A 26,865-nucleotide genomic window follows, 5' to 3' on the forward strand; every position below is an offset into this window, starting at 1 on the left:
CAAATTTCTTGGCATTAAGTTCATAACATTCTCCTGTTGTCTATTCTTTTAACATATGTGGGAGTTAACAGTGATGACGCCTTTTTCATTGTTACTGGTGGACTGTGTTTGCTTTCTTTTTTCTTGATCAGTTGAAGGCTTCTGCATCTATGTTTAACAGTGAGACTGGCCTGCAGTTTTTTCCTTTGTCTTATCCCTTTCTGGCGGTGATTTTATTTAGTTTTAGAAGTGAAAAAAGAAATCTTCCCTCTTTTTCTGTTATCTAAAAGATTTTATTCAGATACTAATCGTTTGTTTCTTCTATAATTTTGCTAGATGTCTTGAATCCAGTATCTAGGTTTTTATTATTATTATTATTTGTTTGTTTGGGCAGATTTTAAACTACTCACTACTGAAACAGTTACACAGTATTTTTTATTTGAAGAGAAAATACAGACGATTATGAACTTTTCTTCAAGCTGACATTAAAATGATTCTCTACTTGGGATTTATAAGGGAGTCTGAGAACACATAGCTAGCAAATCACATGTTAATGTTTTTACAGCAATGCAGCAATGAATTTTGTGGACTTTTTTCTTGAAATCATCTGTTACACACACTGAGGGCATGGTATAAAAATGCATCTCTTGAAGGTATTGTTAGGTGAACCCTAAGCTGAAATGATCATTTGTGTATTTTGACTTCTGATAATCTGACTTAATTCAAATGTAGAATGCAGGCATTTCTTAGGGAAGTGGACAGATTATATATCTTCCAAATAATCCTCTATAGATATATTGTCTCTTGTTTGGGCTTTTGATAGGAATTAGATACGAGGTAGTTTAAGATTCTGTTCTACAGTGGGAAACCAGAGATAGCATTCTGTGATAAAAGGAAGACTTACATTTGCTTTAAAAATTAGGCTATGGAAATTCAGCAACCAGCCAGAGTAAATCTCAGTCGAGAAAAAAAAGAAAGAAAAGTAGCTTTATAATGAGAGTCATGGGGTTTCTATTCTGTGATTGATCAAAACTTGGGCTCCCAGAAACTTCACTCTGGCTTTAATTTTTAGTCTAAATACCCATCAGCTGGACACATTGTTATCAATCCAACCTCCCCACGGCCTTTCAGAGCAACTGAACCCTGGAGCTGGAGAGTAAGAAATGTCTCTTCTACTTTTAATTTTTGGACTTTAAATCTAAGCCATGAGCAGGGCTGTCTGTATCAAATTGAGAAGACTATTCATGGTTGGCATATATTCTTGTTTCATTTCTGTGTTGCATCATTGACCAGATTCAGAACAGAGAAACCACTGGGAGATGGGTGCGTTTGCAATCTCATTCGCAAAGCGAATGAGACATTTATTTTAATAATAGGTTCTATTTAACCTAAGACATCTTAATTATCATGAAAATGAATAATCAACATAAAATTATGAATAGGTTTTTTTTTACATTTTAAAAAAGTGCCATGTCTTTGAAAGCCAGCGTGTGACTTTCCTTTACAGCACATCCCAACTGCATATGCTCAAGGGCCACGTGTAGTCAGTGGCTACTGCCCTGGGCAGCACGGATCTCCAGGGAGAGAGACTTGCCAACAAAGGAAGCCATAAGGCTGTGGGAAGGGCCGAGACTGCCAGACCTTGGCAAGAGCATCTACTCATTGCTGGATGGATCCGAGGGTGACTCCTCTCAGGCAGCAAGGATCATTTTAGTTTTCTGAACCTGAGTAGGTGGTTGCCAGGCAAGGTCGTTTGCAGGCTGCTCAGCGATGGCTTCATTCATTAAAGCGCTCTGCACCTTCTCCGTGAGCAGATGCTTTCTGAGCCCCTGCGTATTCTGGGCAGGTGCCCCATGCGGTGCTAGTGTGGTCCCATTGCCTGTGGTTTCCCCTTCCCTGCTGTCCCACGGTCCTCCCACAAAGGGGTTCTTCCCAGGCTCCTCCCAGGACACCCTAGCTGCTTCTCAGAACGACTGAACACAATGTGGAGAATCTCATGGAATCCAGCAGTATCCCTGGGGAAGTCCCTCTTTACGAATTTTACAAATGTGGAAACTGAAGCTAAGAGAAGATGACTTGCCCAAGGTCACGAGGCTGGCCCGTGGACAAGCAAGGATTTCAAATCAACTGAGTGCCTCCCGAGTCCTCAGCCTGCTCTGTGGATGCACGACATTCAATGCTTTTAATGGGTTAGAAAGTTATAAAAGCATGAACTTGAGACATCTTCCTTTATTTATTTATTTGTTTTTTGAGACAGAGTCTGGCTCTGTTGCCCAGGCTGGAATGCACTGGCTTGATCTCAGCTCACTGCAACCTCATCTCCCAGGTTCAAGCGATTCTCCTGCCTCAGCCTCTGGAGTAGCTGGGATTACAGCTGTGCGTCACCATGACTGGCTAATGTTTTGTATTTTAAGTAGAGATAGGGTTTCACTATGTTGGCCAGGCTGGTCTCAAACTCCTGACCTCAAGTGATCTGCCAGCTTCAGTCTCCCAAACTGTTGGGATTACAGGCATGAGCTACCTCACCCAGTTTGAAATATCTTTCTCAACATCTTTTCCTCACATTATCTCCCTCCTCAAAGTAATTAGTGATCTCTTATTTTCTGTTAAATGCCTTGATTTTAAGAAGCTTCATGTTTTAGTGCATCCTAAGGTTCCCAGTGCCACCCGCTAATGTCCGCATGGTCTGTCCATCTCATCAGGGACTCTACCCAGGGTGCTGCTGGTGCTTCATTACTTCTCTGAACTTCCTGATGTACAGTCGTCTAAGAAAGATCGAAGCAGCTGGGAGTGGTGGCGTGCGCGTATAGTCCCAGCTACTTAGGAGGCTGAGGCAGGAGAATCCCTTGAGCCCAGGAGTTCCAGGCTGCAGTGAGCTATGATTGCACCATCACACGCCAGCCTCGGCAACATAAGCAACATGCTGTCTCTTAAAAAAGAAAAAAAGAAGAAAAAAAAAACCCTGCAAGGTAGGAGTGTCGCCTAAGAAAGCAGCAAACCCAAATACGTGAACGAAAACGTTATGTTGTGCTTGTAACATAAGAGGGCGCCGTTCGCTAAAAAAGAGATGTTTCCGTTTCGTCAGAGCCACAATGGCCTAAACTTGAGCCTTATCACCATAATATTTGTTTTTTGGGGGAATTTTTGATATCTTTCCACTTACCACTTGGTAACACAGTCAGAAAGATAAGAAACTTAGACATCAACGAGTTATTTGTTGTGAATTATTTTCTTCTTTGCTCTTTCCAAATAAATACACAATCAGAATTTAATTCTTGACAAGGTATTATATGGGTATTTCAGGACAATTTGCTTAACATTTTTTTTTTTTTTTTGAGACGGAGTCTCGCTCTGTCGCCCAGGCTGGAATGCAGTGGCGCGATCTCGGCTCACTGCAAGCTCCGCCTCCCGGGTTCACGCCATTCTCCTGCCTCAGCCTCCCGAGTAGCTGGGACTACAGGCGCCCGCCACTGCGCCCGGCTAATTTTTTCTATTTTTAGTAGAGACGGGGTTTCACCGTGTTAGCCAGGATGGTCTCGATCTCCTGACCTTGTGATCCGCCCGCCTCGGCCTCCCAAAGTGCTGGGATTACAGGCGTGAGCCACCGCGCCCCGCTTAACATTTTATATACATACAATGACATTTTTATCCATGATTTGAGCTGTCTACTTAGAAATATGTCCACTAAAGTGAAAATCCCATTTTTTTTCCCCTGGTATTTTTCAGGACTATTAGAAATTGAACAATTGTGGGAAAGTAGATTTTATGCGATGTTGGCCAGGGTTCGTTGCAGGCCTTGGCTGGGACTACAAACCATCAGGCACTTCGCTCCTGCAGGCCCTGGGGCCTGGGCATTTACTTGGATGGGGAGCGCTAAGGACGACCCAGGGAAATGAGGCAGAAGTCAGAACCGAGGAGCAAGATGGGATGGCGTCTCAGAGAGCTTTGCAGAGCTTCTCTTTGCATTTGTGCCCTCTGTGGAAGACTGGTCCTGAGGCTACAGGTGGAGTGGCCAGTACTGACTGGCTGTGGCTGAGGGTGGAGAGGTGTAGGAGAGAGCTCAAGGCAACACAGAATGGGGAGTTTCTGGTTTTTGCCCCTAGGAAGACCAGGCAGCTGACCAGGCCAGGAGGAGCTGTGCTGTTCTCTTGGTGTGCAGACGGGGAATGGGGAGGGGGGTGGGAGGAGGGGCAGAGGTTCAGGCAGGACTCCACCCAGTCCTTTCTCTTCCTGGTCCTGCACTGAGCTCTGAAGCATTATTTTCCTCTATGTCTGGATTTCGTTCACTCATTCCAGTTTAACGTCTGCATTCACTGTTTAAAAGTTAACAAAAGAAAAAATGTCTACCTTGTAATTAAGATTTTCCCGTGAAGCGCTCCAGTTTGTCAGAGATCTGAAACATTTTGTTCCAATGTTTTATTATTTCCATTGCTCTCATTTTCTTGTGTTTCTTTTTCAATTTTTAACTTTCTTAGTGATATTCTCAATTGTTCAGTTCATTTTCAGTTTTCTTTTTTCTTTCTTTCTTTTTTTTTTTTTTTTGAGACAGAGTCTCGCTCTGTCGCTCAGGCTGGAGTGCCGTGCTGTGATCTCAGCTCACTGCAAGCTCTGCCTCCTGGGTTCACACCATTCTCCTGCCTCAGCCTCCCAAGTAGCTGGGACTACAGGCTCCCGCCACCATGCCTGGCTAATTTTTTGTATTTTCAGTAGAGACGGAGTTTCACTGTGTTAGCCAGGGTGGTCTCGATCTCCTGACCTTGTGATCCACCTGCCTCGGCCTCCCAAAGTGCTGGGATTACAGGCGTGAGCCACCGCTCCTGGCCTCAGTTTTCTTAAGTGCCGAATTGTATGACCTTTCCCTGTCGAATGATGTTAGCTCTAGCCTACAAATTGTGATAGGTAGTGTCTTCATTGTTAGTATTTTCCTGTCCAAAGATGCTGGAGATGGAAGGCATACCAACTACATGGCATTAAGTTTCACTGCCCCGTGTACTAGTGGGAGATGGTGGAAGGGCTGTGGGAGTTCAGTTGTTTGCAGTTCTCTTGCTTTTAGGGGAATTTTGCAGGCAGTAAAACACGGCTTATTTTTTTTTTTACAGGGAGACAAGGAGCCTTCCAGTAGTGGTTCAACACAGTTCTGCAAAACGCAACACTCTTGATAAGTTTATCCTGTGATAGAAGGAGATGAAAACTCAGAAATGACTGTTAGCCTGGACGAGTCCAAGTCTGTGATTTGAGTGCCACAGCCTTCTAGTACAATTATCTGGAGAGGAAAGCCCTTGATGTGCAGGTGAGGAGCAGCTGAGTGGATCTTAATGCGTTTGACCGTCCTGTGGGGCATTAGGCAGGGAGTAATACATTCTCTGTGTTCGGGGTCACGGTTCCTCTGAGACCGAAGTGTCCCTCGTGTCTCTCCTCAGACCCTCCCCTTGGCTGTCAGGCTATGTTCCCCTCCCTTCTCCTTCTCCCTCCTCCTCCTCTGCCATTCTCCAATCCAGTGCTTCCTGTGCATCCAAATGGAGAGGAGAGGTCTTGTTAAGAGCGCCACCTCTTCTTCCACCTCCTCCAGGACTCTGCACCCCCATCCCAGCTGGCTCCCCACCAAGGGGCCTGGGGCCTCCTTTTTTTCCCATCCCAGTGTGGGTTTTTCTTGCACACCTCTATCCGGGAAATGGAAGTGACTTACGTTTTGGCTTCACTCAGCCTCCATCTCACCCTAGCAGGACAAATCCTGAAACACTGCAAAGAAAAAAAATCCAAGTCATAAGGTTTTGTATTTTTTCCTTGAAATATTGTTGAATTCTATGTATTTAATTTTAGGATAGATAGCTCTTTTTTATGCAAGTGATTTTATTTTCTCTCATTTTGCTTCTTGATACTAATATAAATTTCAGGTTAGATTTAGAAAATAACGATCTCTTGAGTGCTCCTGTCACATCACACCCTCCAGAAAATGTAAGCGGCAGAGTTTTATTTCATAAGCCAGTCCACACGATCAGGTAGTATCATCTGCGAGCGATTTATCCCATGGAGATATTTAAAATAGAAAAACAGTTTTCCATCTGTTAATGTTTGTATCTGCCACTGTTACAAGAAAAGGGTGAAAATGACTTGATGGTCCCAGTAAATTACAGTCGAATTAGAGCGTGGTCAGGGTGTGGTGGTCAAATGCAGGGGCGGTCTGTGGGGTGGGGAGTTCTGCAGGGGGTGGGGCCCTCTGTCTGCTGTGCCGTCACTGTGCAGGGCTCTGGAAGGGTGAGCCTAGCTACAGCTGCTCATCGAGAAGGGAGACAGGCTCAGGCTGTGGCTCTTTACCTCCCTAGGAGACCTGGGTCACTGGGACCCCAGAGTCTTCATCTGGAGCAACAGTTCTTCACAAAACTGTCTGTAGGCTTCACAGACCGATGCCCTTGGTAGCATCTTGTGCCAGGCCTCAGGATGGGCCTGGGTCCTTGCTCCTGGAGAATGGAGTATGGAGGTGGCTCTTGCCAGCCTGAGATAGAGTCAAGTATGTCTCCAGGGTCGTCGTAGTTACTGAGCAGAGAGTCTTGTGTCTGAGATCCACGTGCATTAGTCTGCTGGGGCTGCCATAACAAACGCCTGCGGGCTGAGTGGCTTAAACAGCAGACATTTGTTTCCTCGCAGTTCTGGAGGCTGGAGGTCCAAGGTCCAGCTGTTGGTGTTGGCAGGGCTGGTTTCTCCCGAGGCCCCTTTCCTTGGCTTGCCTTCTCTGCTTATCCTTACATGACCTTCTCTCCGTGCATGCATCCCTGGTGTCTCTTTTTCTCCTTATAAGGACCCCAGTCATACTGGATTAGGGATCCAGCCCTATGACCTCATTCACCCTTACTTGTGTCTTGAAGGCCCTGTCTCCAAATGCAGCCACAGAGGGGTTAGGGCGTCAGCATCTCTGGGGACAGTCCTGTGTCTGCCGCAGTGCTGGTTGCAAAGAGCAGAGAGCCCACAGCTCCCCCGGGAGAAGAAGGCAGGGGACATGATATAGGGCCAGGGTATGGAGACAAAGTTGATGGCGAGGAGAAGGGATCCAGGAGGAAGCTGCATGGTCCAGTGGGCCCTGAACATTCAGTACCAGGAGAAAATATCAATTCTACCCCAAGATTGCCAAGAAGAGAGGGAAAAGCCCACTGGATAGGTCATCATAGAGGCGTTCAGTCCGCAGCGCCACTTCCGTCCCACCTCACGGAACAACAGGCTGGCTGCGACTAGAGCCCGGTCCTGAGCCTCCGCCGAGCTGTCCCAGTGTTCAGGGCAGTGTGCTCCAGTGCTTGTGGAGTCAGCCTGATCACAGTGTGTCCGGGCTCTGGAAATGGGAGGTTGCGAGGCCCCTGCAGCCATCAGTCAGAGAACACATGGCGGTTCAGCGCAGGCCGGCCTTAGTCGCGGTCCCCACGGCTGCTCTGGTTGCTCCTCCTGCCCTGGTGACTTCCTTTTCTCAACTCCCTCAGGCACACAAGGACCCATGCTTCCTCCATCCTTCACTAATGTCCCAGGGAAGATTAAAACACTGGTCCACGTGAGTATCTAAGTGGGTGAGGCAAAGAAGTTCTTATTGTGCTCTGAGTTTCAGCTTGGTCCAAGTTACAGCTGCTGGGAATCTCATCTAATACATACCTAGAGTCACATTTTATATATATTTATACACGCCCACATGTATGTGCATGTGTGTGTGTACGCGTGTGTATACAAACTTCCTCTTTAAAATCTTCCTGGATCATTTTTAACTTTCTCTTACTTTAAAATATTCCTGGATATATCGTTGCTTAAAGTACATAAACTTGCATGAAATGATTCAATGTTTCCGAGATTCTCAAAAGGTTAAAAAAGGAAATAAACAGCTCCCATCTTTCCAAAATCTATCATTATAACTAGACAATGTCTGGATGTGGCTTAGTTCCTGTAGCAACTTCTGGGAATGAGCAAAGTGATCACCTCCAAGGTGGTGCAGTGGCCTGTGGGGGCTAAAAGAGTTTTTAGCTTGAAAACTGCTCGTGTAACAAAAGTTGTATTCATATTTGAGATGTTAAAAGGTGAGTAATTTTGCACATTTTCTGTCTTTGTTATGATAAAATGCCACTTTTGACTTTGCTGATCTCACCACTGTGAACGTTAGTTCTCCATATACGGTGGCATTTGCCTGCTGTGCCCTCAGACTTCATTGGCTCCATGTCTGGGTGAGTGGGAATCATTTACGTGGGAAATTTTCCGTCACAGGACAGTTAACGCACCAATGGCATCATTGTGAGGTTGGAGATTTGGGGTGATGATCTGGTTGCTGGGCACCTCCTGGCTGGCAGACAGCATGACTGTGGCCAGCAGGTGGCAGCACTAATCAGGGGCAGCAGTGATGGGCCCAGGTGTTTCTGATGAGAATTTGGTGTGAATGAAACGCATTACGCAGCAGTCCCAGTTCAGGATGGTTGCACTTATTATATTTCTATATGGAAGTGTTTATTTAACACCACATTTGTTGGAAATCACACATATCTCAAAGCCCGTATAGGATCCAAGTTTATTAACGGGGGAAAGAGCCACTTCTAGAAAGTTGTTTTGTTTTTACTAAATCCTCTACAATTGATCATATTTTAGATAAATTGTTTATTTGAAAACTTTCCTCTATGACCTATAATTGGGATTGCGTCTGAACTGACAAATAAATATAATTACAACTGTTCAGTAGATTGAAAATAGAATTAAATTTCTTCCTTAGATTTGGCTACTTTGCGTGAAAATGCTAATTGTATTTGCATATAAAGGAAGACTAATTACCAAGACCTAAACCTAAAATTATATTTTCCTGAGTTTAGCAAGCTGAATTGCTTATTAACATCAACAAAAATGGATGTTTCTCTAACAAAAAAAAGTTATGAGAGTGGTTCCTGGAACAACAAGCATAGAGATTGTCTGCAGAGGATCTGTGACAGGCGTTGCATATCACGAGCAGAGATACTGTCTGCGGAGGGTCTCCGGGGGTGTTTAATGCCATACGCAGAGATGTGTCTGTACAAGGTCTTTTAGGGATGCTTAATACCATATCCAAGTTTGCTTCTGAGGTCATGATCAGTGGAAAATAGTGGAAAGTCCAGTTGAAAATTGTGTTAGCTTCCAGTGGCTGCTGTAAGAAACTACCACAAACATGGTGGCTACGACAACAGCTTTAAGGTTTCTGGAATCTAGAAGTCCAAATCAGTGTCACGGGGTTGAAATGAATCTCGGCAGAGGCGTGCTCACCTGGAGGCTGAAGGGAGAATGTGTGCCTTGTCCCTTCCAGCTTCTGGTGGCTGCTGCTATTCTCTGGCATGTGGCAACCCGGCGCCAACCCCTGCCTGCCTTGTCCATGGCTTTCTCCTCCTTCTGTCAACTCTCCGTCTGCCTCTCTGTGAGAAGGACACCATGAGTGTATTTAGAGCCCGCCTGGATAATCCAAAATAACCTTCGCAACTCAAGATCCTTACACACCGTTACAAAGTCCTTTTTCCTGCTTAAGGTGATATTCACACGTTCTAAGGATCAGGGCATGGACTTCCTTTGGGGGCCATTATTCAACCTTCTACAAAAATTCAAACTGTCTGGTAAAATTGAACTAAAGCAAGTGGGAGGGTGTGTCCGTGTCAACCCCCAAATTCTGGGAACTCAGAAGCCTTGAAACAGGAATCCCTCTAGAATTTCAAGCGCAGATCAGAGCAGACCCTTAGATAACCCGCTGATACCTGGGATGGGCAGCTTGCCCCATGCCCGGGAGTGAGCAGGTCCTGGGAAAGATGGGCTGATTCTGCAGCCAGGAATTTAATGAGTTTCACTGAGGTATTTCAGGGAGCTTTGATAACACTGCTTCCAGTAGTCCTGGGATTCAAACCCTGGATGAAATTTCCTTGAGTGGTTTTATGTTGGATCAATTGTCATTTCTCTATGTGGCAACTTCGGAGAATCTTTGAGAGTCTCTGAAGCCATTTCATAATTCATAGGCATGACCTTGGGCACTATGCTATTTTGTGGTGACTAAGTCATTTGTCTAAAGATAAATATTAATATTGAATGAGAAGAAATACAATTTTTAAAGGGATCTAGAAAAAATAAATTGAAAACCCAAACAATTCAGGATATTAAAAAAGTCCATCTTATTGATACAAAATGCTGATTAACTTTTATTACAATGAATACTTTCAGTTGTGGAAGATAGTTTGATTTTCTTAAACTATTATTACTTTTTAACTGCTATATAATTAAAAGGGATTAAAATTATTATTTTTCATCCTATGTCTTAATGTGTTCATTTTTTTATTTGCTATGTCAATTGGTGTAGTTTGTAAAATGTTTCATGGTGTTATGCATATATTTTTAATGATCCATTTCTCTATGTTGATAAAAGTGTGTTTTATGCTCATATGAAGGATGAAGAGCACAGGGAAAAAACTTTACTTTACACCCAAATGATTATTATGTGATGATGCGTTTCTAACAAGGGATGTGTTACCTGGCCTTTAACCAATCCTCCTGATTGTCAAGAAATCGGTATTATTAGGCTGTTTCCTGTTCTTCATTCTGTGGCCAGCTAGCATAGCTTCTTCTATACTAGTGGCTTAACTACATTTTGATGACAGAATTGGCTTAGTACCTAGCAGAAAGAAGAGTCATCCAATTTATTTATGTAAATTGATCTTTCAGGAACCATCTATAGATTTAGAGGGTAACACCATTCAGGGAACCACTGATATTGCTTAGAACCACGAAACTTTAAACTAGAAGACTCCTAAGACAGTACGTCTTCCAAATGTGTCATTCATAGTGTGAAAATCAAAGACTGCTTTTCCAGTCACATAGCTAATGAATGGAAGAACCCATTCTAGAATTCAGGTTTCTTAGTGCGTTCATTGTTCTCTGTCTTTACCCTAAATTTTATTTTTCGGGTGGAGGAGTGTTTCTTAAGCACTGGGCCATGGCACTCTGGTGTATCCTAGGTCATTCACAGGACTGTTGCCTGGTTTACATCACTTGTGAATGAATTTATATTGCTCCAGTCAGAGAAGTACTCTTCAGTAGTGTCTATCGGGAGGAATTTGAGCTGAGCTGTTGCGGGCAATGACGTGGAGTCAGGCAGGCTTGCTGTGAGTAGTAGCATTTCCAGCTCATGCCCAGGAGAGCCTGGGTTTAGTCAGGACAAGCTGAGATGCCTCAGAAATGAGTTTTGGTCAAACAGTGGCGCCTGGATGAAGGAGGCCCAGTGGGGAGGTGATGATGGCTTTGTTCTTCTGGGCACTGTTATGTTGTTGGGATGACAGCATCATGATTCTTGATGATTTGTTTGGGGTTGTTGTGAGTTGTTTGGGCCTTTCTAGTGTGCCAGCAAAGATTCTGATGTTTGAAAATGTGATAAGAAGACCAACCAGAGAGCCACCGAGTGAGATAGTTGGGCTGCGATGACCACTCAGACAGCTTCCTGTGCTGGCAGCCTATGAGTTTACGATTCCTAGGTGTGTCAGTAGGGACTATGGGGGCAATGTAAATGAAAATGTGTTAATTACAGTGCTTGATTATTTAACTGGCTCTCCAATTCCCTCAATATATTAGAAAACAAAGCTTTACAGACTATGCACATCATTTCAATGGACACTGTCAGTGATAGTTAATACTAAAACCCACGTAGGCAGGTTGTGGCAGATTCAGCTGCTTGCAACAGGTTCCAAATTTTGGTGTGATGGATTCATTAAAGCAGGATATGTGAGCTTCTCTGTTGGGTGAGTCTGACCTCAAGTGGCCTGATCAGCAGTTCTTCCTCGGATGAATGTCATCCCTCAACAGCAATCATGTTAATGACTTATTGAAGGAACAATGGGTTCATTGTAACAGGAGTTTTTAGGGAAACACCCACAAGAAAGGCTTGTTTGAGCCAACATGTTGAACTTACTCGTTCTGAGAGGCTCTTCACTAATTAGCTAAGTGAATTTGGAAAAGTGCATCCAAGTTTCCTCCTTTGGAAAATAAGGCTTTTGGCAGAGATGCGTTCCAAGGTAAGTGTTGGCGCTCACATTACGTTGTTCAACAAGATCATGGTGGCTTCATGAAAAATGTTGCCTTCAGCCCTAGCAGGCAGTTCCTGAAAAGAAGAAAATCGAATGAATCTTTTTTTGTGTGAGGGCGGTGGTGGGGTTGGCTCTTGAACAACCAATTCTTTCATCCTTTCAATCCTAAAAACAAAACAAAACAAACCCCAAATAAAAGTCACATTATACCTTTCAGGGACTGTTTATATTTCAGCTGAAGTAGTACTTATGAAAGTCAGACTAGAAAAATGCTTAATACCAACAGTTCCTAGCTTCACGCCGCACATGCTTTTTATAAAGCCTGCTCCGCGTAGGTCACCGTTTGCGCTTCTCATTCCAAATGTTGCATATTAGTGTTTTCTCCCGTTTCTCATGGTCCCACCTTTGACCATCTTAGAACCTCCAGTTGGACTTACAGGACTGAATTTCTCCGGCGAGCTTGATGCTGATGTAAGTTGGTCTAGATATTTCTCATGCCGTTATTCTTTGCCACTGGGCCTGTAACTTTAATTGCATACATTCACTGATATGGTTTGGATGTTTGTTCCCTCTGAATCTCATGTCGAGATGTAACCCCCAGTGTTGGAGGTGGGGCCTGGTGGGAGGTGTTTGGATCATGCCGACGGATCCCTCGTGAATGGCTTGGCCCAGCTCCTTGGTGATGAGTGAGTTCTTACTCCGATTTCATATGCGATCTGGTTGTTTAAAAGTGTGTGGCTCCTCCCCCACATCGCTCTTGCTCCCACTCTCGTCATGTGACCCGCCTGCTTTCTCGTTGCCTTCTGCCATGAGTAAAACCTCACTAGAAGTCAAGCAACTGCTGCCACTGTGCTCCTGTACAGCCAGCCGCCACTATGCCTCCTGTACAGCCAGCCGTCACTATGCCTCCTGTACAGCCAGCCACCACTGTGCTCCTGTACAGCCAGCCGCCACTGTGCTCCTGTACAGCCAGCCGCCACTGTGCCTCCTGTACAGCCAGCCGCCGCTGTGCCTCCTGTACAGCCAGCCGCCGCTGTGCCTCCTGTACAGCCAGCCGCCGCTGTGCCTCCTGTACAGCCAGCCGCCGCTGTGCCTCCTGTACAGCCAGCCGCCGCTGTGCCTCCTGTACAGCCAGCCGCCGCTGCGCTCCTGTACAGCCAGCCGCCGCTGCGCTCCTGTACAGCCAGCCGCCGCTGTGCCTCCTGTACAGCCAGCCGCCGCTGTGCCTCCTGTACAGCCAGCCGCCGCTGCGCTCCTGTACAGCCAGCCGCCGCTGCGCCTCCTGTACAGCCAGCCGCCGCTGTGCCTCCTGTACAGCCAGCCGCCGCTGTGCCTCCTGTACAGCCAGCCGCCGCTGTGCCTCCTGTACAGCCAGCAGCCACTATGCTCCTGTACAGCCAGCCGCCGCTGTGCCTCCTGTACAGCCAGCAGCCACTATGCTCCTGTACAGCCAGCCGCCACTGTGCCTCCTGTACAGCCAGCCGCCACTATGCCTCCTGTACAGCCAGCCGCCACTGTGCTCCTGTACAGCCAGCCGCCACTGTGCTCCTGTACAGCCAGCTGCCACTATGCCTCCTGTACAGCCAGCCGCCACTGCGCTCCTGTACAGCCAGCCGCCACTGCGCTCCTGTACAGCCAGCCGCCACTATGCCTCCTGTACAGCCAGCCGCCACTATGCCTCCTGTACAGCCAGCCGCCACTATGCTCCTGTACAGCCAGCCGCCACTGTGCTCCTGTACAGCCAGCCGCCACTATGCCTCCTGTACAGCCAGCCGCCACTATGCTCCTGTACAGCCAGCCGCCACTATGCCTCCTGTACAGCCAGCCGCCACTATGCCTCCTGTACAGCCAGCCGCCGCTGTGCCTCCTGTACAGCCAGCAGCCACTATGCTCCTGTACAGCCAGCCGCCGCTGTGCCTCCTGTACAGCCAGCCGCCGCTGTGCTCCTGTACAGCCAGCCGCCGCTGCGCCTCCTGTACAGCCAGCCGCCGCTGTGCTCCTGTACAGCCAGCCGCCGCTGCGCCTCCTGTACAGCCAGCCGCCACTGTGCCTCCTGTACAGCCAGCCGCCACTATGCTCCTGTACAGCCAGCCGCCACTGTGCTCCTGTACAGCCAGCCGCCACTATGCCTCCTGTACAGCCAGCCGCCACTATGCTCCTGTACAGCCAGCCGCCGCTGCGCTCCTGTACAGCCAGCAGACTGTGAAACAACTACATCTCTTTTCTTTGTAAATGACCCAGCCTCAGACGTTCCTTTACGACACAAAAACAGCCTGATACACCCACTCCCAATCCCATTTAAGGATGAGGTACGTGTCCTATAATGAAGACAGAGACAGCTGCAGGATGGTTTTGTAAGGCCCAAGGAAGTGACCTCTTGGGTGACAGCGAGGCCTAGTGGGAATCCTGGCCTTCACTTTTCTGTGAGGAAATGCTCAGCGTAGAGTGTCATCGCTAAAACTCTGCTTGTCACCCCAGTGAACCTGAGTGCTGAGAGCCTGCGGCGGCAGCGCTGCTGTCAGTGCATGGTTGCTTGCTGCGGGAGGCCAGTGGTCAGGGCACAGTTTTGGTGCTGGGAAAAAAGATGTTTGAGACCTAACCCTGCCACCTCCTGGCTGTGGGAAGTCATTTAATTTTTGTGAGCTTCAGCTTCCTCCCCTGTAAGGAGGAGTTAATAATATTTCAGACCTCATAGAACTGTTAGGAGGATGAAATGAGGTAACAGAGGACAAACGCCAGCCTGGAGCCTAGGACAGAGTAAGCACTGACAAGCGCAGCTATCGTTATTCCTAAAGGTCTAGAATTTGGGTTCTTAGATCTCTTCAGGTGAAACTGAGTTTCCCTGCAGTCCCCAGCACAGGTGCACAGCTTTTTCCTTTGGTTACTCAAAGGAAAAAACCCCAACTGTAAATCTGTCACATTTTCTGTTGATGCAATAGTTTTAGATCTTTAAATATTCATGTGTTTGACAAATGCATTAGGGCCAGAGTGATAAATGTGAAACATATAGATGGTTATCGGAGACATTAAAGGGAGACAGATGGTCTTTTGGGCACCAGGGATTGACTGAGTATGTATTAGTAATTCAGACTATAACATGTCATTAAGTTTTAAGCCATTTTTCTTTCCTTTCTCTATAGGCTGCAACACTAGGTGTGCTATATTGACGAGAGCAAAGTATAACACAGATCAATATGATGAATTTTAAAGGGAACTGGAAGTACGCAGGATGTATACCTTGAAACATTTGATTTTTCTTGTAACGGGAAGTAGCTTTATTATTTCAGTTATAGGTCAGTGATATAAACATTATACAAGCAATTCATTTTTGTGTGAAAAAATTTTTGGAATATAGAGATAAGAAGAAAAATATTTTCTGTAGTTTTTTCACTCCAAAGCATCACTTAAAATGTTTTGTTGCATTTTTCTCCAATATAACATTTCTTCCACATATAAGGTTTTTCTGTTCTCTGTTATAGTGATACTGTATGCATTATTGATTTTCTAATTCTCTTCCTTTTCACCTATTGTTATGCCATAAACATTTGAAGCCCACTTTAATCTTAATAAATAATAATAATTATGGCTAACATTTATTGAGTGCTTACTATCAGACACTAACCAATTGCATGAATTAATACCTTTCCTCCTTACAACCACCCTACCAGGCAGATCTATTACTAGTCTCATGTTACAGACAAGAAGACAGAAACCAGAGGAGTTTCAAGAACTTGCCCATATCATAGACAAGCGCACACCAGAGAGTGAGAATTAGCACCTGGACAATCTGGATCCTGAGTTCGATTCTAACAACTGCTCTAAATCATTCTCAAACAAATTATTAGTGTTATGAGGCAGTATTTATTTTAAGCAGAGGCACTGACAACTTTCGCATCTAATCTTGCCTATTAATGTGGATATATCCATCACGTTGTAAAGTGCATAACTCGTAACAAGAACTCGCTGCATGTTTTTTTTTTTGAATGAATGAATTAATTTCTAATTTGGATGCAAGACATTAGCAAAATGCCATAGTAGATAAATATGTTGCATTGACTCAGTGAAATGTAAGTGAGGTAGAAAGTGTTTTCCAAAAATGGTGGCAAACATGTTTCCCATCCTACTTGCCCTACCAGAACCTCGCCACTCCCCATCAAATGTTGAGTCCATGGCTGCTCTCCTTGAATCTTAGTGGCTCTTTGTAAGTCAGCCTCAGCTAATTAAGAGTGAGATAATTGATGCCAGATGACTTCTGAGGCTAGGTCAAAACTGAGGAAACAGCTTCTGCCCCACTCTCACTCGGGATGCTTGATCTTGGAACTCAGCCAGATTCTGGGTGGGAGCCAAGTAGCTGTGTGGAGGGGCCTTGGGGATGGCTGTTCCAGCCCACAGCTGCTGTCAGTCTCCAGACAGGTGAACACTGAGTCTTCAGATGACCTCAGCCCCAGGAGCTGCCCCTACTGATGCCACATGCAGCAGAAATGATCCACTCCCTCTGAACCCAACCCAAATGCAGATTCACGAGGTCCATGAATGCTTGCTCTTGCGTACCCACTGGATTTGGGGTTGCTTGTTACATAGTAATAGGTAGCTAGGACATGAGACTCACTGTTCATATTTATACCTTTTAAGAATCACTTGGCTAAATCAGTAGTTGGAAACCAATTTGTGGATTAAAACAGCATCGATTTGTTTGTAAAATTCTAGTATTTCATTTAGACTTACTATCACCGGCAGAAGTAGATACATTCTCTGATAGATAATTGTCTACTTTCCGCTAGACAATTATCAATGTTTTAACTTCTAGGACAAATTTACTTTCACTTTTAAAAGAAATTTAGACGTACGTACGTGTGTGTGTGTGTGTGTGAGAGTTGTTCAAGATCTAAGTATCATGATCATCTCATTATCTTCTCTTCAGTTAAAAGGACCAAACCCATAAAAAGTGGCAGAAATAAAAACAGCAACAAATAAACATAAATGGAAAATTTCGACCCTGAAATCTCAGAGGTTTGCTTTGTAATAATTGAAAAAAGAAAATCAAAGAGAATTTTATTTACTAATTTTATAGCTAGGCTGATTTAGGACTTGCTAGAAAAGTAGAAATATTATACTTTATTGATTTATGACTCCAGTTTTTCAATTTGTATCTTTAGTTATTGAAAATATAAATTTATCATGCCCTGATCTTGAGAAGGATTGTATGTAAAATTGCTCGGAATCTTTACATGCATCATCCCAATTAATTCTCACAAATCTGACATAGTACTAACATCATTCCATTTTCTTTTTTTTTTTTTTGAGACGGAGTCTCACTCTGTCGCCCAGGCTGGAGTGCAGTGGCCGGATCTCAGCTCACTGCAAGCTCCGCCTCCCGGGTTCATGCCATTCTCCTGCCTCAGCCTCCCAAGTAGCTGGGACTACAGGCGCCCGCCACCTCGCCCGGCTAGTTTTTTAAATTTTTTAGTAGAGATGGGGTTTCACCGTGTTAGCCAGGATGATCTCGATCTCCTGACCTCGTGATCCACCCGTCTCAGCCTCCCAAAGTGCTGGGATTACAGGCTTGAGCCACTGCGCCCGGCCATCATTCCATTTTCATAGAAGAGGACGCTGAGGTTCATAGAAGTACAGTCATACACTGCCTAACAAGGCTCTGGTCAATGACAGACCCGGTATGGGATGGTGGGCTCATAAAATTATGATGGAGCTGGGTGAGCACTAATCATCTAGTGACATTGTAGCCTTTCTGTGTCACAGTGCAATACATTATTCATGTGTTTGTGCTGGTGCTGGTATAAAGAAACCTGCTCTGGTGCTGGTGGTGTAACAGTATAGCACTCAATGTAAGGTACAATACATAATACTTAATAATGAAAATAAGCAACTACGTTACTAGTTTATGTGTTTACTACACTTTTTATTGTTATTTTAGAATGTACTCTTTCTACTTATTAAAAAAAGTTAACTATAAAGCAGCCTCAGGCAGATCCCTCAGGAGGTATCCAGAAGGCACTGTTATCCCAGGAGATGGCAGATCCATGCGTGTTATTGCTATTCACTATTGCTAATGCAATCACTTTCTTCAAAGCTGCATTGGATGAATTAAAACCAGAAATTGTAAATGCCTGCTAGAGGAACTTATGGAGTGAAGCCATGAATGATTTTAAAGGCTTCTCTGGGATCAGTGGAGAAGTTAGGAAAATCATTCATGCAGCAAGACAGATTGGTGGAGAAGGGTTGCTGACATGCTTGCTGAAGTGGCAGAAGATATTGAAGGCCATCAAGAAGAGTTAACAAATGAGGAATTGGAAGAACTTGTTGAATCGTCTGCAGAGAAAGATGAAGAAATGAAGCAGAACCAGCAACATGGACATAATCGAAATGTACTGCAGTATTTCAAATTGCACAGACATTAAAAAACCAAATTATGGAATATCTTAGGATGGAATGCAGTGTTACAATTACTCATATTCTCACTGAAGAATTGTAATCTCTGCAGCAACACTTCGATGAATTGAAGATTCACACAACATCTGATTGCAGTGTTCTTCCAGCAGGTCTCGGCGAAAAAACACAACACAACAAAAAACAAAAAAACAACTCTTCAATTCTCAAGGATCCCCAAACATCAGCATTGTCTGCTCCTGACACCCAGCAAAAAATACACTGTCATGGCATGATGCTCTGGGGTCACGCGAAGCAGGTGATCTTCCCCCTGATGTATCATTAGGAGGGCAGTAGTAGCCAAACGATATGTCAAAATGTCTACGTCATTCGCCTCACTTCATGTCATCCCATAGGCGCTGTATCACCTCACATTACCATAGGAAGGGTGAGTGCAGTACAGTAAGATAGTTTGAGAGAGAGAAAGAGAGACCAGTCACATGACTTTTATTACAGCCTATTGTCTTAATTGTTCTATTTATTAGTAGATATGGTTGTTAATCACATATGGTGCCCAGTTTACAAATTAAGCTATATTTCTGGTATGTATGTATGTATGTATAGTAAAAAGAATAGCGTATATAGGGTTGTTTATTATCTGCAGTATTAGGCATTCACTGGGAGTCTTGGCACTATTCCCTGCAGACAAGGGGGAATTACTGTACACATTTGGAGAGAGAACGTTTTCTTCCATAAATCCACAGAAAATCGAGATGTTCATTGTTGAAATACCTTAAGGGCTCGCAGGACATCAGTAAGGAACACACAGCCAGCCACACATTTTGGTGAGCCTATGGAGAGAGATATTCCCTACCTCTAAGCCGTCTGGCCCTTTGTTGGGGTGAGGGGGCAGACTTCCGAGGGCAACAAGGACTTCCTGGAGCTCCTAAATGCAAAGCTCATTTGCTTTTTATCACAAAATGTGGTCCAAAAAACAGAGTTCTTATGACATAAATGCTATTGTCCTAACTCTTTGGGAGAAAAATCTATTTTTCAAAATACGACACAAGAGACTTATCTAGGAAACCATTGTGAGGTTTTAGTTGCTGTAATTAAGAGGTTTCAAACTTCTATGTAGAATGTCCTTTAAATGATTGAGCGCCCCAAGTGTTCATGGTAAAAAGAATCTTACAGTTAAATGAAATTGGTGCTGATATGGAGACACTGAAAATGGGCGCACTTTTGCGTATAAGTCGAATGCCCATTCAAGCCTGCAAAGGAAACACTTACTCTAAATATCCTCTCTTCCTCACACATGTTGTCATAACATAAATTGCGGTCAAGATCATGTCTCTCCGCCCAACCCCATCAAACAAAAATAAAAGGTCTGCTCCTGAAAACCCCGCCTTCGTTGCTAAATCTCTGTGTTAAATAAACAGAGTGCAGAGCGATTTCTACTAGGTGCCGTGATGCATTTCTCAGTCCCTTTGTCACCTGCTTGGCACAGCTCTCGTTGTGCAGTACCACATATCTCCTGTAGATGGCTCTACCTCCCTATTAGCTCCCTCTATCCACAAGCGGCTGCAAGTCTTTTAAGCTCCTATTAGTAGCTCTGTTGGAGTTTGAATCAGGGACTATGAAATGTAGTTCCAAACCTCACTGACCTAAGTGATAGTGGACACTGTTTATGTAGAAGGGAAAGCCATGAAACATTTAAATAAGGGGAGGCTGGAAAGGTCCACTTGGTGGGATGTCCTGATGGGTGGCATGGTTTAGCCTCTGCAGAGATGCATCGAGGTGCACTAACTTTGGGTAACTCTGTAGAGGCTTTGCAGCATCACAAAGCATTTTAGCATTTTGAAAAGCTCTGAGAAGTTCCGTAGAAAAAAACCGTGCTGATTTGCAAGCAATTTTTTTTTTAGAGATTCTATATACTAATTTTAACTATCAATATACATTTTTTTTCTTTTGCCTTCTGCTTCTTGTGACTGTTCCTGTCAGAAGCATTCTCCTTGACTTCATCTAATACCTTTATACTGTAAGTTTAGGGGTCAAAACTACAGTATGGTAGCCACGGCTGATTTTATAAAGAAAACTTTTTGGAACACAGCCACACGCATTTGTTGACCTATCATCCCTGGGTGCTGCTTCTGTGCTACAAGGGTAGAGTCGAATGGTTGTGACACAGAAGGTGTGACTTGCGAAACCAAAAATATTTACTATCTGGCCCTGCAGGGCTGGGCAGGGTCAGGGGCAGCTCCATGGTGTTCTGAACGGCATTTAGCAGCAAGGTCTTCACCTTGGTGCTGTGGGTGAGGCTGAGGCGTGTGGCCCTGGAAGCTGCTTCGGGTGTCCTTCTCAGGCCCCTCCGAGTCCGAGTTGCTCTCAGAGGAGGGGGTGAGGGCAGTGGGCACAGGGGGGTCCTTGTTCTCAGCATAGACATCAACGCCAGCCTTCAGAAGGAGGAAGGTGAGGGTCGGGGATCCCAGTCCAGCTGCCAGGTGCAGTGGTGTGTTTCCCACAAAGGTGCGAGCGTTCACGTTGGCCCGGAGCTTGGTGACCAGAAGGGTGACCAACCCCAGCGCCTCCATCTCTGTGGCTAGGTGCAAGGCTGTTTGGCCCTCCTGCTGCTCTGTGACCTCCACTTCAGCCCCACTGTTCACCAGCAGATCCAGACACTCAGGACTTTGGGTTCAGACCGCCAGGTGTGCTGGATACAGTCCCTCAAAGTCAGGCATGTGCAACAGCTGGGGCACAGCGGGAGCTCCACTCCAAAGCAGTGCACACAGCAACTCTGAGGCACTAGCACCTGCCTGCAGTGCCAGGTGCATGGCTGAGTCTCCACGCTGATCAGCAGTGCTGGGTCTGCACCCACCTGCAGTCGAAACCTCACCACCCTTGTCTGCCCAGTGATCACCGCCAGGTGCAGGGGCGTCTGGTGCAAGTGGTTGGTGAGGTTGACGACGCCGAGGTGCTTGGCGTGGTTGATGACGTGGGCTATCTGCTCCATGACACTGGTCGGCCTGTGGATGATGGCCAGGTGCAGTAGCATGTCTCCATTCTCATCCGCACTGTCAGCGGTTGGTGCCGTCCCACCAGCAGGGCTCTGTGGTGACACCGTAGTGGAGTAGGGCCCAGGCGCTGTGCTGCACAGGCACATATTGTACTCTCAGGCTTGCTACAGCATCTCCAAGGCTTGCGGCTCACACTGGCCAGGGCGTGGGGGAAGGTGGTCCTGGAGGGGGCACTTAGCACTGTGGCTTACTCCTTGGAGTCCCTTCCAGGCACTGAATGCCAGGCTCTTTATGCCACCCCTGCCCCAAGAGCAGGACTCCATTGCCGGCTGCCAGGAGGTGGCTGAGGTAGGAAGTCACCCTGTGGCGGTGGCAAACACGTCATCCGTCATCCGGGAGGCTGCTGAGGGTCCCGGTGAGGAGTCAGTGGAGCCCTGGGGCACGGTGGGTGGCGCACTCCAGAGAGCCCCGCCCACTCTGGGGAGACCTGCCTACTAGCCTGCGGTGTCCGCCTGCGAGTGGCTCAGGGCTGTTTCTCTGCTGAGGCCCTTGCTAAGGAGGAAAAGCAACGTGACGCAGCGGGCCACCTCCAGTCTGGAGGCACCCGAGCCTTACAAATGCCCTTCCGTGAGACTTGAGCACAAATTTATCATGATCAGCAAGGCCAGGTTCAAGGAGGGCAGTGGATTTTCGTCTACCAGCCCTTGTCCGCCCCAGACCTCCTAAATTGGAAACAACATACTCTCTCCTATACGGAAAAGCCTCAAACCCTCATAGACTTGATGAGGTCCATTTTTCTGACCCATAACCCCACCTGGTCAGACTGCCAACAGCTCCTTTTAACTCTGTTCAACACAGAGGAGCACAGGAGAGTGACTCAAGCAGCCCTCCAGTGGCAAGTGAACACTATGCCAGATGGTACAAATGATGTCTGGCATTATGCCCAGGAGTGGTTCCCAGAGATAGACCCCAACTGGGACCTAAATGATGCAGAGGAGCTTCAGCATCTGCAAAGGTATCGGGAGGCACTTCTAAATGGGATAAGAAGTGGGAAGAAAGCAATGAATATAGGAAAGATGTTAGAGGTGCTCCAAAAGACTGACGAGAACCCCAGTTGGTTTTATGAGAGCCTCTGTGAGTCATACCAGCTCTGTACTCCATTTGATCCAGAGGCTGCTGAAAATCAGCACATGGTGAAGACACCATTTCGTAGCCAGGTGCAGGGTGACATTAAGCGGAAACTTCAGAAATGGGAAGGTTTCTCCGAAACTGGAATGCCACTCAGCTTATAGAGGTGGCTCCTAAGGTGTATGTTAACCGTGAACAAGAGGAAAAGAAGGAAACTGAGCGGAGGCTCAAGGAAAAGACTGAGCTATTAGTGGCTGCCCTGGTTGAAAGAGAGACTGGCATTGTGAGGGGGCATGGACATGGTCGCAGACGTGGTTGTGGAAGAGGTTAGTCTAGACCAGGTTTTGAAGGCTGGAAAAGGCTGGAGAAGGATCCATGTGCATTGTGCAAAAAGAAAGGACACTGGAAGGATGAATGTCCAGAGAAAGATAAGGGCAATAGCCATGACCAGGGAGTTTGACTGGAGCCTCTGGCCACCAGCTGCTGTGTTCTGAGACTGGACATCGATCTAATCAGCCTAGCACAGGTAGCAGGCTATGAGGACTGAGACAGACCGGCCTCCATTTCTTTGGGCCCCCAGGAGCCTATGGTCTCAGTGGAGATGGGTGGCCAACAGATGGACTTTATGGCAGATACCAGAGCTGAGCATTTGGTAGTGACGCAACCTATAAGGCCACTATCCAGGAATTACACAACTATTATTGTGGCAACCAGAGTCTCGGAGAAGAGACCCTTCCGTCTATCAAGGAAGTATATTATTGGAGGATGAGAAGTCCAGCATGAGTTTCTATACCTTCCAAATTGTCCAGTCCCCTTGCTAGGAAGAGACTTACTCCAAAAACTGCAGGCGCAAATTTCTTTCGAGCCACCAGGGAACATGTCTTTAAACCTGAGTCAGCCAAAGACTATGGTATTAACCCTCACCTTCCCAAGGGCTGAGGAATGGAGACTATATGCAGAAACAGCACTTAGGCGAGAAGTGCCAGGACCACTTGAAATGTATGGATTACTTGCAAAGATTTCGGGAGTGTGGACTGAAGACAATCCACTGGATTGACTGTAAATCAGGCACCAGTCTTGGTGGAGCTAAAGCTCGGAGTGACTCCGGTATGGGTTCGTCAATACTCGTTGTTCATAGAGGCCATAAGTGGCATTCAAAAGCACATAGATTGGATCTTTAAGCATGGCATCATAGTGAAGTGCAGGTCCCCTTGGAACACACCCCTTTTGCTGGTATGGAAGCCAAATGACCAATATAGGCCAGTGCAAGATTTACGCACAGTGAACCGGGCTACAGTTTCCATTCATCCAGTGATACCTGACCCACTGGATGGTTAGGTACTGGATGGTTGGTGGGTCACGTTTCCACAAGCGCTGCGTAGTTTACTTGCCTGGATCTCAAAGATGCATTCTTCTGTCTACTGCTGGTCCCTGTGAGCCGGCCTATCTTTGCATTTCATTGGGGAAAAACTCAGTCCTATTATGATCCAAAATTCCAGCCTGGGATTTGGTTTGAGATCCATAGTGGGATGAAAGAAGGGAGGCTTCTAAATCAAGTTAGAGTCTCGCCTACTCAGAGAGAGACTCAGCTCTGTACTATAATTCTTGTCAAGTGGCATTCACGGGATCTGCCTATCCCATAGTCTCAACTACCATAGGGAGCTCAAGGAGTAGCAGTTGTGGAAAAAGGAACTGCATGTTTCCTAACTGCACCAGCAGGGTGCCAGAATTAACTTGCTGGATTGTGTATTGAGCTCCACCAGTTCCCTGACTACCACAAAACAGCCCATAGTATATATTAAACTGTTAGCAAAACCTGATTGCAAAACAGATAGTTGTATTCTTATAAATCTCACTATCCTGGAACCAGAGCACTCTGTATGGACTACAGGTTATCCCATAATGCTATAAAATGCGGCCAGGAAACAAAGGATAGCTTATATATTATAAGGAAGGTAAAAACCCATTCCATTCCACAATTCCAGGTCCAAAAGGAACTCCTCTCTCCAACAAAGAATCTGTTTGTCCAAGTAGCTGAGAATATAGCTGACAGCCTAGGAATGTCTTCATGTTATGTATGTGGAAGAACTAACATGGGAGATCAATGGCCATGGGAGGCAAGGGATTAATGCCTCAAGATAGTTTCACTTTGCCTGACTCCGCCACTGACTCAACTGTTTCTGGTCCAAGTGTCTGGCTGTTAAAACCCTCCATAATAGGAAGATTCTGCATTGCTCATTGGGGGAAGGCGTTCACAGATCCAGTAGGAGGACTTACTTGTCTAGGGCAACAGTATTATGATGAAACTAAAGGGAAGAGCTTACGGATGTCAGAAAATAGCACCTCATTACCTGATTTAAACTCTTTCTCCTGATTTCCTACTTTAAACCACTCCTGGTATCAGCTAGAAGCTCTAAACACCTGGCAGGCACCCTCAAGCCTTTACTGGATCTGCGGAACGTGAGCAGATAGACAACTGCCTGCCAAATGTACAGGAGCCTGTGTACTAGGAACAGCAGACCATCCTTTATCCTAATGCCCCTAAAACAAGGACAGGCTCTAGGATGCTCTGTTTATGATGAAGTTAAAAGAAAAGTCGAAAGAAGCTTCGATACAAACATAAAAAAGGACACAGATATAGGGGATTGGAAAGAAAATGAGTGGCCCCCTGAAAGGATTATCAAGTATTATGGACCCGCCACTTGGGCACAGGATGGGTCATGAGGATACTATACCCCTATCTATATGCTCAACAGAATCATAAGGTTACAAGCTGTTCTTGAAATCATAACTAATGAAACAGCAAAAGCTTTAGACTTGCTAGCCCAGCAAGCCACACAAATGAGGAATGCTATCTACCAGAATAGACTAGTATTAGATTATGTACTGGCCCAGGAAGGGGAGTATGTGGAAAATTCAGCCTAACAAATTGCTGCCTAGAAGTTGATGGTAATGGAAAAGCAGTCATGGAAATTACTGCCAGAATGTGAAAACTAGCCCGTGTTCCAGTTCACACCTGGAAAGGGTGGTCTCCAGTTCACACCTGGAAAGGGTGGTCTCCAGACTCCCTCTTCAGAGGATGGTTTTCTCTTTTTGTGGATTTAAGACTTTTATAGGGGGCTTCTCAGCCATCCTGGGCGGGTGCCTGATACTCCCTTGTCTCTTGCCTCTCCTAATCAGAAGTGTTCAGTTGACTATAGAAGCAGCCGTAACCAGGCAAACCACTACTCAAATAATGGCCTTGACCAAATATCAATCCCTGCCCAAAGAGGAATGTGCACCACCCTATGAAGAAATAGAAGATAGCGGTGCTTTCTATTAAATATTGCCTCTATGAAAAGCACCAAAGGGGGGAATGAAGAAGAAAATTAAAAATAAGAAGTTTCTGTTTCCTATGACAGAAAGTTATTATTTAAGGGTCAAAGGCCCCATACAACCAACCTTCACCAAGTGGGAAGTTTAAAAAGAATATTAACTGCCTGTCTGTGAACCATTAACCATATCTCTCCTCCACATACTTTGCAAGTTTGTAAATTCCTGTTTTTTTCTGCTGTACAGCTGCAAGGTCACAAAACAGAGAAGCACAGGCTGCAAAACATGTTTTCCCAAGATGTGAGACATGTCATAGAATGATTAACTGCCTTTGTTCTTGCTTCTGTAACCTTGCTTCCTGCATCACGTTTTTCACGCCCTTGCTTGCATAAAAATGCATGTTCTCTTTGTTTGGTGCTCAGACTTTCTGGACACAGGTCTGCTGAGCTGGTGTACACCTTAATAAATCCTCCTGTAACCTTATTGGTCTCTCCAGCTCTCTGATTTCCCACTACAAGCTGGTTCCTGATCCACTCATCATTTCACTTATAGAGCACTTTATAAACCATTTTAAAGTGATTTAACTAGCAAAATTAAGTATATACAGCACTTTACTTTTCATATGCATAATGAAAAATAATTCTCTTAATATGTCAATTTCTGGGCTGAAAATTATTCAGATAAAATTCAATATCCATTTTATTTTATTTTTTGAGATGGAGTCATGCAATTTGTTTTCTTCAATACTGCTTAAAATAGCAATATATTACAAAGAACCCATATAATGGATGTCATAAATAAATTTCATAAAATTCACAGGATGTTGTAATAAGGAACCTTTGAAGGTGTCAACAGATACATCTGTATCTGTTGTATCTGTATGTTGGTGTGTGAAGATGTACTTTGGCATATCAATGGGTTCAATTACAGAGACATGTAAACAGAGTATGTGTCTTTGTTAGCCACATATACATACAAAAAATATGGTAACATTTGTTCTTTCTTGGCAT

General features: G+C 45.3%; 1 long non-coding RNA gene and 1 pseudogene across 1 annotated transcript; one reads left to right on the forward strand and one right to left on the reverse strand.

Moving 5' to 3' along the window:
* Nucleotides 1–3,708: 3,708 nt before the first annotated feature.
* On the forward strand, nucleotides 3,709–7,532 carry LOC126941147 (uncharacterized). Its single transcript, XR_007721106.1, has 3 exons — nucleotides 3,709–3,982; nucleotides 5,079–5,269; nucleotides 7,446–7,532. It is a non-coding gene; the product is annotated as an uncharacterized LOC126941147 (long non-coding RNA).
* A 13,024-nt stretch (nucleotides 7,533–20,556) lies between these two features.
* On the reverse strand, nucleotides 20,557–21,807 carry LOC126941106 (nuclear factor NF-kappa-B p100 subunit-like; annotated as a pseudogene).
* Nucleotides 21,808–26,865: the final 5,058 nt, after the last annotated feature.

This window comes from Macaca thibetana, chromosome 18 (genome assembly GCF_024542745.1).
Source record: "Macaca thibetana thibetana isolate TM-01 chromosome 18, ASM2454274v1, whole genome shotgun sequence".
Taxonomy (NCBI): Eukaryota; Metazoa; Chordata; class Mammalia; order Primates; family Cercopithecidae; genus Macaca; species Macaca thibetana.